The sequence below is a fragment of the Pelophylax lessonae genome (genome assembly GCF_965119305.1).
Source record: "Pelophylax lessonae genome assembly, chromosome: 4".
In the NCBI taxonomy this organism is placed as follows: domain Eukaryota; kingdom Metazoa; phylum Chordata; class Amphibia; order Anura; family Ranidae; genus Pelophylax; species Pelophylax lessonae.
This window is the reverse complement of record NC_138771.1, coordinates 97,178,753-97,191,148: the sequence shown is the minus strand read 5'-3', so window position 1 is coordinate 97,191,148 and position 12,396 is coordinate 97,178,753. Positions and strand designations below refer to the sequence as shown.

The 12,396-nt window shown below is 48.8% G+C and overlaps 1 protein-coding gene across 1 annotated transcript in view; it reads right to left on the bottom strand.

Annotated features, from left to right (window-relative positions):
* The window catches only part of PIGB (phosphatidylinositol glycan anchor biosynthesis class B), a 55,003-nt gene that overhangs the window by 23,409 nt on the left and 19,198 nt on the right, over window positions 1–12,396 (bottom strand). The gene's annotated exons all lie outside the window — the stretch shown is intronic.

Sequence of the window (12,396 nt, the reverse complement as noted above, 5' to 3'; positions counted from 1 at the left end):
TCTACACTAACCTCAGTTAAAAAAGCAGTATGTACAAAAAAAAAAAAAAAGGTATTTTTTTAGAAGCGCCCACCTGCAAGGCAAACTATTGAAAAGTAACCAGGCGTGTAATACCAACAGTCATACATTTCAGTAGTACAGCAACATATAAACAGCCAGCAATAATACCAGTTGTTCGATAGCTGGTAGCTCATAATGGTGTAAATTAGATGAAGCATGTATAGTGTATATGTGAAGTGCACACTTATATACCCACAGAGTCATCAATGCATGTAGAGAATGTACTAGCCACCTGTCCCAGATCTTATGATATTTAGCGGGCATCCTCTAGAGATATAAATAACTTTCTTGTAGGGCACCATAAGGTTAACAGCAGCCACCCAGTTTGGCACGGTCAGGGGTGAAGTCTTGATCCATACCCTAGAAATCAACATTCTAGCCTTAAAAAAGCATTTCTTGCAAGAAAATGTGTGGATATTTATCACTGTCCAGATTAGGAAGGAGTCCCAAGAGGCACAACTTGGGGCCGAGGGTTAATGGAGAGCACATTCGATCATGTAGGAACCAAACCACCTGTTACCAATAGTCTTGAACAACCAGGTATGACCATACCAAAAATAGTAAAAAGTGCCGCTGATCTTACCACATCTGGGGCACAAAGGACTGGATGGCGTCCTCAAAACCTGATGTGGCTTACGCGTTTCGAGGGAGGACCCTCTTCCTCAGAGCCAAAAAGTGGCGATTTTGGCTCTGAGGAAGAGGGTCCTCCCTTGAAACGCGTAAGCCACATCAGGTTTTGAGGATGCCAACATGCTATCCAGCAGTAGAGAAGTGTCCTGGAAGCGAGCAGTGCCCATTTCCTATATGCTTGCTCATATGCTACGTTTCTGTGGAGAAACTGCTCTTGCAGGTACCGGGGCGGTACCTGGACGCACAGCTGTCACGCCCCCTAGACGCCGGCTCTTCAATAAACGCGGGACGCCGCGTTTTTTTCTTCTAGATGTGCTTGATTCAAGTCGGCTTATTGTCTGTTATCATCCCCACTCACTGCACTGGTGTATTTGGATGCTGGAAGTGTGTCCTATCTGGAGTGATTATTCCCCTTCCCCTGATTTCTCCGTCAATATCAATGGCATTACCATCAGCCCATCCCCACATGCCAAGGTCTTAGGTGTTGTCCTGGACTCTGAACTCTCCTTCAAACCCCACATCCAATTGCTGTCCAAATCTTGCCGCCTCAGCCTCCGCAACATCTCCAAAATACGCCCCTTTCTAACCAAAGACACAACAAAACTCCTAGTTCACTCCCTGGTCATCTCGCGCCTCGACTACTGCAATTCCCTTCTCATTGGCTTACCTCTACACAGGCTATCCCCCCTTCAATCCATCATGAATGCTGCCGCCAGACTCATCCACCTCACCAATCGCTCAGTGTCCGCCGCTCCTCTCTGTCCAAGCCCTCCACTGGCTTCCGCTCACCCAATGAATTAAATTCAAAATACTTACAACATCTTACAAAGCAATCCACAGCCTAGCCCCCAGCTACATCACCAGCCTCATCTCAAAATACCAACCTAATCGCTCTCTTCGTTCTTCTCAAAACCTCCTGCTCTCTAGCTCACTCATCACCTCCTCCCATGCTCGCCTCCAGGACTTTTCCAGAGCCTCTCCAATCCTATGGAACTCCTTACCCTTATCTGTCCGATTATCCCCCACTCTATTAGCTTTTAGGCGATCTCTGAAAACCCTCCTCTTCAGAGAAGCCTATCCTACCAACCCCTAACAAATGTACCTCCTTTTTCTCCATCAACCCATCCCCCACAGTTATTGCCTTTTGTTTCACTTGACCCTCCCTTCTAGATTGTAAGCTCTAATGAGCAGGGCCCTCTAGTTCCTCCTGTTTTGAGCTGTATTGTAACTGTATTGTCTTCCTTCACATTGTAAAGCGCTGCGCAAACTGTTGGCGCTATATAAATCCTGTATAATAATAATAATAATTATTATTACAGGATCGGCTTCCTTTACTCAGAGGACCCTCTCCTTGGATCTCTTTACCATCTGCTCATTTGACCCGCCTTAACAGGGGGTCTGGAGGTTCTGGTAAGCAGGCATCTACTACATTTTTTGCACGCGGTGGTGATGTTTCCATCTAATGGACTCCATCTCGGGTGGCTGGACTTTTTTCATCTTTTTATTTGTGGATCGTTATTTGTGTATTGTTGGACTTTTACGTCATAGTGTCTTGTCCTCACACATATTATTGGCGCTGTACTTGTATTTATATTTTTATGCTGACTAGTTGTTTTTGTACTGGCTGCCTTTTCTTATCATTTGCTATTTATCCTGAGTGTGACCCAAGCGCAGCCTTTTTTCCTATTTGCAGGTTCTACCCAGAACAAACAGGTGAGTGAGGCAGGTCGGAGAGTTTTGGAGAGACTAGCTTACATGATTCAAGCACATCATCCCATTCTTCATCCTCCAGCTCCCCCACATCTGCCACCCAAGGGGTTTTTAATTTGTAAACTGGGTTAGTAGCCACTGGACGAAGGAGGCAGTTTGTAGAAAGTAGATGTAGCACTACCCCCTAGAGGACTGATGAGAATTACACTTTCTGGATTCCCCTGGGTTACCCATAGCAACCGATAGCAGATAAACAGCAATGAAAGGTCTTGGCTCAGTCAATCAATCCAGGGGATGTTGTGTTTTTATTTGGAACTGGGATAGGAGAAGGGATGAGTAGGATACTCCCAACTATGAACTATGCACAGTCTGAAGGACAGCTTACTATAGGATGCCGCTGCTTCACTTTGCCACTAAATGAAGGTACTTTAAATGTTCCGTTGTAAATATTCTCTTCAGGGTTTTGAAACTGGCACCCCTTTACTCTCAATGCCTGTGTGATGACACCCGTCCGCTGACTCTAGCTTCTGGAGTGGTACCCTTCCTGGCAGACTTCTGGGCAAGTTCCTCTGTACTCACGGACACCGTTTTTCCAGAGTCACCGTTGCCTCCAAACTCCACTTGTCAGCATCCACTGGACCTCTGGGTTCAGCCACACTTTCCGGTTCACCAGGCCGACTGCCTGTGACCACCTTCCACAACTTCAGAAGAGGAGACAACCATTCTGGGACTTCTGGGACTTGGCTTCCCATCCAAAGACCCCTGCCTTATGTGCCCTTGGCTGTTATAGCCCATCCCAGGATGCACCACTGTCTGTGCCAACCCACTGGGACAGTTACAAAAGCCTGGGTTTCCTCCACTGTCCAACAAGCCTCCATATTGGACACAGTGGGGACACTGCCTCAGCCCAGATGAATCACACTGTGGACATATGCAACAGGCCTAACTAGAAATCGTGCTCCCTGATAAGCAGAAAGAGCAACTAGGTTTTTCCTGCTGCTTTCCTGTAAAGCAGAAAAAGCAAAACTATGTCTGCTATCTAGCACCTGACTAGGAGGGTGCTACATAGACATTAGCTTTTTTTTTAGTCTGAACCTATAAAAACATCTAACTGGTATAGGGACTGTAAATTGGGGATGGACTCCCCAAATTGGCTGCGCAATGCGTGGTGGAGCTGGAGAAAAAATAAATAATAATAATATCGGAAAAACAGAGAAGGGTAGGTCAAAATCAGTCTTGAGATCTTGAAATGATTTAAAGTACAACAAAAGGGCAAAACTTTTTTTTTAGTTTTGGATAGAGGGGGAGAGAGACTAGAACTCCTGTCACGTTTTACTACAGCCTGTGTCCCCATTAACGAGATTCAGCCTCTCTATTTGTCCTGTTTACTGTTCATTATTGAATGTGAAAGTAAAAGAAAAACGGAATTTTTGTAAAATCTTACCATAAAATTCCTTTCTCTGAGTTCTCCGACAGTCGCCGCCACTTCATAATCTTGACTAATGGGGTAATTGACCTTTGCTCCGCAGGAGTAGCTAGGCAACAAGATTTGTTAATATCAAAGCTTTTAGCACATCACACCCCTAGGGGGTGGTCCCCTCAGTCAATACCTCCCTGCTTCCAGCATTCTCAACTCAGTTTCAGTAGCATAGCAGTAGAGTACATAAACAAACCCCAAAGAGGGGCGGGGGCGGTGACTGTCGGAGGACCCAGAGAAAGGAATTTTACGGTAAGATTTTACAAAAATTCCGTTTTCTCTTACGTCCTCCGACAGTCGCCACCACTTCATAATCTTCACTAATGGGGACGTCCCAGAGCAGTGTAGACATGAGGGGTGGGAAAAAACGCAGCCGCGCCTAAAGCAACGCAGTACCCACAACGGAGAAAGGAACCTTACCAAGGTAAGAGAACCAACCTGGCAACAGGAAAACGTGCTCAACAGGAGCAACAACCTAGGAAGAACAAGTAACCCAGGGGTAAAAACACCCCAACAGCCAAGGGCCCAAAAAAGGGACCCTAAGGCACTGCCGCACTAAGAAATTTACGGCCAAAGGAAGCATCTGCCGATGCCTGAACACCCACTTTGTAAAATTTTGAGAAGGTGTGAACGGACGACCAAGTCGCCGCCTAACACACCTGGGCCACAGAGGCCTGATGACGATAGGCCCAAGACGTACTCAGAGATCTGGTAGAGTGCGCCTTTACAGGGAAATGAGGAACCTTCCCCCTCAAAGCATAGGCTTGCACAATCGTCTGTCTGATCCATTTGGCGATGGTAGCAGCCGACGCCGCCATGCCCTTCCGAGGTCCCTCTGGAAGGACGAATAGGGAATCAGACTTGCGAAAGGACTTAGTCGATGACAGGTAAACCCTGATCGCCCGAACAACATCCAAGGCATGCAAAGCCACCTCCTACGGATGCTTAGGCTTCGCGCAAGGCAAAGGCAAGACAATGTCCTCATTCAGGTGAAATTCCGAAATCCTCTTCGGAAGAAAGGAACGGTTAGGTCGCAAGACCACCTTATCCAAGTGAACCACCAAGTAGGGAGAGCTGCAGGACAAAGCTGCCAGCTCCGACATCCTGCGAGCCGAAGTGATCGCCACCAAAAAGGCAACCTTTTTGGACAACAGAGACAACGAGATCTCCCTGATCTTTTCAAAGGGAGCCTGTTGTAACACGGACAGAACCAAGTTCAAGTCCCATGGAGGCAAAGGTTCCCTCCTAGGAGGGGCCAAATGTCGCACCCCCTGAACAAAGGTGCTAATCAATGAATTAGACGCCACTGGGCGCTGAAAAAGAACGGCCAGCGCAGAAATCTGACCCTTAATTGTGGCCAGCGCCAAACGCTGGTCCACTCCAGTTTGGAGGAAAGCCAACACTCTCGACACCGAGTATGAGCGAGGAGAATACCCCCTGGACTCACACCAGGCAAAGTACGCTTTCCAAGTACGGTAGTAAATTTTTCCCGAAGAGGCTTTTCTAGCCTTGATCAAAGTGGGAATGACCTCAGGGGAGAGACCCCTATCCTTCAGGACCTGGCTTTCAACAGCCAGGCCGTTAAAGCCAGCGACTGTAAAGCAGGATGGAATATCGGCCCTTGAGACAGAAGGTCGTCCCGAAGTGGCAGACGCCACGGAGCGTCGACTGCCAGATTTACGAGGTCTGCGTACCAAGACCGGCGAGGCAAGTCCGGTGCCACCAGAATCACCGCGTGCGGTTCCGAGGCCAGTCTGCGAAGCAGCCTGGACAGCAGCTGAATCGGTGGAAAGGCATACATCAGACGATACTGATGCCAGGGCACCACTAACGCGTCTGAGGCGTCTGCCCGAGGATCGCGCGTCCTTGCTACGAACCTTTCCACCTTGTTGTTCAGACGAGACGCGAACAGGTCCACATCTGGAAGACCCCACTTCGCGTACAACATCTGGAAGACATCCGGGTGAAGGGACCATTCCCCCTGGTCCAGGGTTTGGGCGACTCTGATAGTCCGCCTGCCAGTTCTCCACCCCTGGAATGTGTACAGCCGTTATCGCCGGGACGTGCGTCTCGGCCCACGACAGAATGCTGTTTACTTCCCGAGCAGCACGGGCACTCCTGGTGCCCCCTTGATGGTTGATGTAGGCCACTGCTGTGGCATTGTCCATCTGAACCCGAACCGGACGGCCCTGAAGCCGTTCCGACCAATGCAGAAGCCAAAGCTTTATCGCTCTCAATTCCAGAATGTTGATCGGAAGGGAGGATTCCTCCTCTGACCAAGTTCCCTGGGCGGACAGAACACCCAGAACACCACCCCAGCCCGACAGGCTGGCATCCGTGGTGATCACCGTCCATGACAAGGGACGAAAGGACTTGCCCCCCGACACCGCCAGGGATTGGAGCCACCACAAAAGACCCCTTCGGGTGTGGCGGGTCAACGAAAGCTGCCAATCCAGAGAAGACCTTCGCTTGAGCAGAGTCCAGGATCATCCCCAGGTAGGGAAGACGAACCGAGGGACACAACGTCGATTTTGGAAAATTTATCGTCCAACCAAACTCCTGCAGAGTCTGCATTGTGGTGGACAGGTCGTTCACCAGGCCCTGACTGGTCGCAGACCGAAGCAAAATATCGTCCAGATATCCGAGGTGTTTTTTACATGTTAACCTATCTATTTACTAGAGTACCGTTTGAACCATCCCCTGAAGAAGAAGCAAATTTCTCTGGCTTCGAAACATGTCGGGTTTATAGTTCAAGCTATATGTGGTTGATCTGCCTGTCTTTATTTGCTTGCACATTGATTTTAACTTATACTATTATATGTGTTTATCAATAAAAATTATTTTTCTAAATATTTACCTTTCATAAAATTTCATGTGCCTGTAAAGTCCCAATTAGGGGAACCTCACTTTCTGTACATGGGCTCTCAATAAGGCCAGGACCGGCGCAAGCACCTTGGTGAAAACCCGCGGAGCCGAAGCGAGACCGAAGGGTAACGCCACGAATTGGTAATGATCCTCCGCAATGGCGAAACGAAGGTACCTCTGGTGACCCTCGAAAATGGGGATGTGAAGGTACGCATCCTTCAGATCGATGGAGGCCATGAATTCCCCCGGAACCAGGGCAGCCACCACTGAGCGCAGGGATTCCATGCGGAACTTGCGAACCCGCACAAAGCGGTTCAGAGCTTTCAAGTCCAGAATCGGACGCACTTTGCCCTCCTTTCTGGGCACAGTGAACAGATTGGAGTAGAACCCCCGAAATCTGTCCCGATGAGGCACCGGAACCACCACTCCCTGGGCCCGCAGATCCCGCACCGCCAGGTGCAGATCCTGCAAACGCTCCGGAGACAGCTGAAGATTTGAGGGAAAAAATCTGCTCGCCGGCCGAGAGAGAAACTCGATCTTGTATCCAGATCGAACGATTTCCTGAACCCACCTGTCCCGAATGCGGGCCAGCCAGGGTTGAAGAAAACCGAGCAAACGTCCCCCCACCCCAGAACTGGGTGAGGGCGCCCCTTCAGGCCAAATTGGAATGGGCAGCGGACCCGGACTGGCCAGACTTCTGCTTACTTGTGGGAGCCCTGGCCCTTGAAGGGCTTGCCCTTGTATCGCGACCGAAAGGCACGAAAGGACCCCTGAGAGGGCCTGAACGAGGTATTCTTCTTACCGCGAACAAACTTATTCTTGTGAGTTTGGGGCAAGAGAGTGCTCTTACCCCCAGAAATTCCCTTTATCAGAGAATCCAAAGACTCGCCAAAAAGGCGAGATCCCGCGTAGGGAAGATTAGCTAGAGTCTTGCGAGAAGATTGGTCAACCGACCAACATTTCAGCCATATCAGGCGACGGTTCAACACCGCGACACTGGAGAGGCGTGCAGCCAAAAGGGACTAAATCCAAGTCCGCATCGCACAAATACATGACACCCTGATGAATTTGATCTACCATAGCCAACGTTGTCGGCGGAGCAGAGTCAGCCACCAGGGTGCGCCTGAGCACCTGCGTCCAATCCGCAATAGCCTGGGCTGCCATAATGGAAGCAAAAATAGGCTTCAGCATAGAACCAGCAACCGTATAAGAATGACGGGCCAGAGACTCCAATCTCCTGTCCGTAGGGTCCCGGAACACCGGGGTATCCTCAGCAGGAATCGCAGTAGATTTATTCAAAACTGCCACCGCGTGATCCACCTGAGGCGGCACACACCAACGCTCATCAGTGGTGGGTGTAAATGGATAACGCAGCTTGAACCTACTTGGCACAGTAAAAGGCTTCTTTAAATTACGCCATTGCTCATCAACAGCGCGCTGAAATTCCGCAGGGCAGGGAAAAACCTGCGCTGATTTGCGTTTCCTTTTCGTCCCATAAGAGGACATCAAAGCAGGAGGACACGGTTCATCCTGCAGATGCAGTGTTTCCTTGATAGAAGTAATCAACTCATCCATGAGTGCAAGCTCTTCAGGCGAGCCAGGGGGAGAAGTATCAACTCCTTCTACCTCAGCCTCCCCCTCAGACCCCATAAGGTCCAGAGATGAACGAGACCCTGAGAAGGGCACTCCAGCCATAGCAGCCCCATCGCCCTCTGAATCAGAGGAAATGGATAATCTGGGCCGTTTTGCGGATCGATCAGCCATTAGCATCTGCACCTGAGAAGCCAAGGTCGCTACAACAGCAGCCAGATCAGCCCCCTCGGGGGATGCAGCAGCCCCTTGGCCCCCCACCAAGGTGGGAGGAAACTTGCAATCCTGAGAATCCATGCCCCAGTATCAACTGAAATAAAGTACTGCCCCTTTCAGCATCAGCGGTCGCCGCATAGCATGTCTGAGCCCAGTCTGCCCCATACATCACACACAGCAGAGTGGAAGAGCCCCCCCCCCCCCCCCCCGCAGCCCACAGAAAGGCAGCTATTCCACACAGGAATCTGACAGGGAGCTCAGCACTTACACAGACATGCAGGGTCACGCAGTCACAGACTGACACCCAAACAGACAGGTCCCCACATAGACATTTACTTACCAGTCCGGATGGCGTGGGGAGCCTTCTCTAGCGACCAAACCTCTGTACTGAGGGCAGGGAGTGTCGCAGCCAGGACGCAGTGGACTGCGGTGCGAAACCGCAAATGGCGTCCGGTGAGGTAGCCACCTCACAGGCAGCATCCCTGCAGCGAACAGGGATGGGTCGTTCAATATGTCAGGGAAACCTGAGCTGAACGCTCGATGGCAGGCTGGGGAACCCCTGGCACACAGCCCTGAGATCCAGGGTGGCCAGACCGAGACCCAGCTCCGCATGATCATCTTCATCCGAAGAAAACTAAACTAATGCTGAGAAAAAAAACAGCTAAGTAAAAGAAAGAGAAAAATACTTGAAATAAAATCCAAAAGAGGAAAGAAGGCTGAGACTGAAAAGCCCCAGCACAGGAAACAGCCAGCCACTCCTAAGCTAGGCAATTGAAAACTGAGTTGAGAATGCTGGAAGCAGGGAGGTATTGACTGAGGGGACCGCCCCCTAGGGGTGCGATATGCTAAAAGCTTTGATATTAACAAATCTTGTTGCCTAGCTACTCCTGCGGAGCAAAGGTCAATTACCCCATTAGTGAAGATTATGAAGTGACGGCGACTGTCGGAGGACGTAAGAGAAATCCCAAATTTTGGGCTGTCCCCAGAAAAGTAGTAGAGGGGAAATCTTTCAATGGTGATCTGGGGGTCCCCAAGGAATTCCCCTAATTTGCGGGGATTTCTTCGCTTGTTTGGCTATGGGACAGGAAGTGAAGGAAAATCTCAGACACAGATGTCAAAAAAATATGGCAGGGGCTATAACCCTCTCTTGCCCTATCCAAAATGAAAAATCCATATTGGCCATTGCGCAATTCCAAATAGAGAGAACTAGTTGTGTTTAATATTTTATCCCTAAAGCAAGTAAGTGGGAAAGGCAGGCCCATAAACAAAAAAATTGTGTAAAATTGCTTTGCAAGAACATTCTAAAGTTTGGTAAAATGCATGCTCCCCTTTGGGGTAATCCTTTCCTGCCAGAACTGCTTACAGTGTCTGATCCTAGTTTTTGGGTTGCTGGAGGGGTCATATATCCGTCTCATTTTTTATCCAGTGGCGGTATTAAAGTAGAACTAAAGGCAAAACTTTTTTAACTTACTCCACCCATGGTTACACCCTACCTAGATTTTAAAGGGAATGAGATTTAACATTTAGAGCTCCAACATACTCTAGAATGGCAAAAATCTATACTGTAAACACAGTAAAAATAGTGTTCTCTATGCTTAAAGCGGTAGTATCCCGCTTTTTGACACTTTTACCTACAGGTAAGCCTATAATAAGGCTTACCTGTAATTACAAATAATATCTCCTAAACCGGCATGGTTTAGGAGATATTTGCAGTGCATGCAGGCGCTCGCGCGAGCGCTCTGAAGTTCCGGGGGGACCTTCAGAGCGGCGCATGTGCTCTGAAGGTCCAAGGGGACCTTCAATTTTGTTTGCCGGGAGCTTGCCGGAAAAGTGACGTCATCGCAGCTACGGCCAATCATCGCGCCCGGAGCCGTCTCTTTCGGCCAATCACCGCCGAACCCGGAAGAGACGGCGAGGGATCATGGCAGCGCCCGCAGCGATGTCCGAGGGTCCGTGTCGGGGCTTCGTTCTAAGGTAAGTTACACATAATGGGCTAGTATGCGATGCATACTAGCTCATTATGCCTTTGTCTTGCAGGTTTTTTTTTTTTTAGGGTTTACAACCGCTTTAAGGCTATTTCCACTTGACTTCTGTACTGGCATAAACAAAAAGACAGTCGAAGTCAGGAAAAAAAAAAAAAAGAAACCTTTTTTTTTTCTTCCTCTTGACCAGTGTTTTTTCTCATCTTAAACATTAAAATCAGAGTTCCAGCATTGGAAATTATTTTTTTACTAAAAATACCCCCAGGACAGTCAGGGCTAGTACATTCCACAATGGATAGCCTCTGAACTGTCCCGGGTCGCACTTACCTTTTAGAAGAAATTCTTACCTTGAAAATTTCTTCTCCAGCACTGCCATCTCAGGTGTGGGCAGCTGAAGCCAGCGCGTCCTCTTCTGCGTTCTCTTCCGTGTACTCTTCGGTCCCACAATGCACTGCACTGGCCCCGCCGTCACTTCTGGGGCAGGAGCGTCATGCCCAGAAGCTGTTTAGCAGGGACGACTAAGCGGACGTTTATCCGTGAAACGCGTCAACTGCTATGCTTTCATCCCTTGTCTCTGACTGTATTATGGACTGTATCTTGGATTGATTCTATCTTTTGGATTCAAATAAACGTATTTTATATTTTGCACCTTCAAGCTGGAGTGCAGCTGTTTTTCTCTTCATACAACACAGCTGTCTGGACTGCGGATCCTAGCTGCACCTTGCCTTGATGGTCGGGATTGTTTTCTCACCTGAGCGGTTCCCCTGCCTCTTTTGCTGATTTGTAGCAGGGAATGACATGCCTGCATCGGAACTGACGAGCGGGGCCGGTGCAGGCGCATTGATTCCTGGGAGCGATGACGTTCAGCTCCCAGGAATCAATGCAAGCAGGAAGTGACGGAGCGGGCTGCGGCCGCAGAGGGAGGAAGGGCAAGAAAGGAAAATATATTTTCTTCAATAACAAGGTAAGTAAAAAAAAAAAAAAAAAAAAAAAAACACGGGACAATCCTTTTCTTTTACTTTACAGGTGACACTGAGCAAGCGGATGGCCCAAAGTGGATTTTGAGGCCATAACTCCACTTTAAAGGAGTGTGTTTATAAAAAAATTAAAATAAATGCGTAGCTGTATGCCCATCAAGACTGCAAATACATTTGTACTGTGCAAATGGGGCAAAATAAAAAAAATGTTCTCAGGCTAGATGGCCACTAGAGGGCAATGAGGAGCATACTTACGGGCTATAGTAGTCAGTTCCATCTAGTAGCTATACCACATTACATGAGGAACATCAGGCTTAAGCCCCTTTCAGCGGCTGGTTAGCAGTGGCTACCAAATTCTTGCGGTAAGAATTAGCAATTGCAGTCAGCTGAGTCCAGGCTCGGACATCGGTCCCTAACTGCAGCTAACTGCTGTGTGTGGCTACATGCAAACAGCAGTGGTCGCTGTCAGCCTGCCATCTGTTTAAATAGGCTGAGCGTCCATTGCAGATTGCATAACCCAGTCATCAGAACAGCAAGAATCCGCCATTTTCCTGATGCAGGAATCCAGCATCCACAGCTACCTGGCTGTGTGAAAGGGGCCTTAAATGTAACATGCGCCAGCCTGGAGTGTAATCACATTGATTTTCAAAATACTGACCCCCACTAACATCTAAAAGTTAAAGAGGCTGGATCCAAGTCAGTACAAACCAATTAAGCCGGCCATACATGTATCGAAAATTCGTCTAGTCCCAACTGAATTTGTGTCCATGTATCTATGTAGCTAGTTAGATTGACTTGTGCATAACCAGTCTGTCTGGTTTTTCCAGAATGATCAGTGCCGGCAACACTGATCCTTGTATTCTGCCTGCAGAGAGGGCTCCGCGCTGGC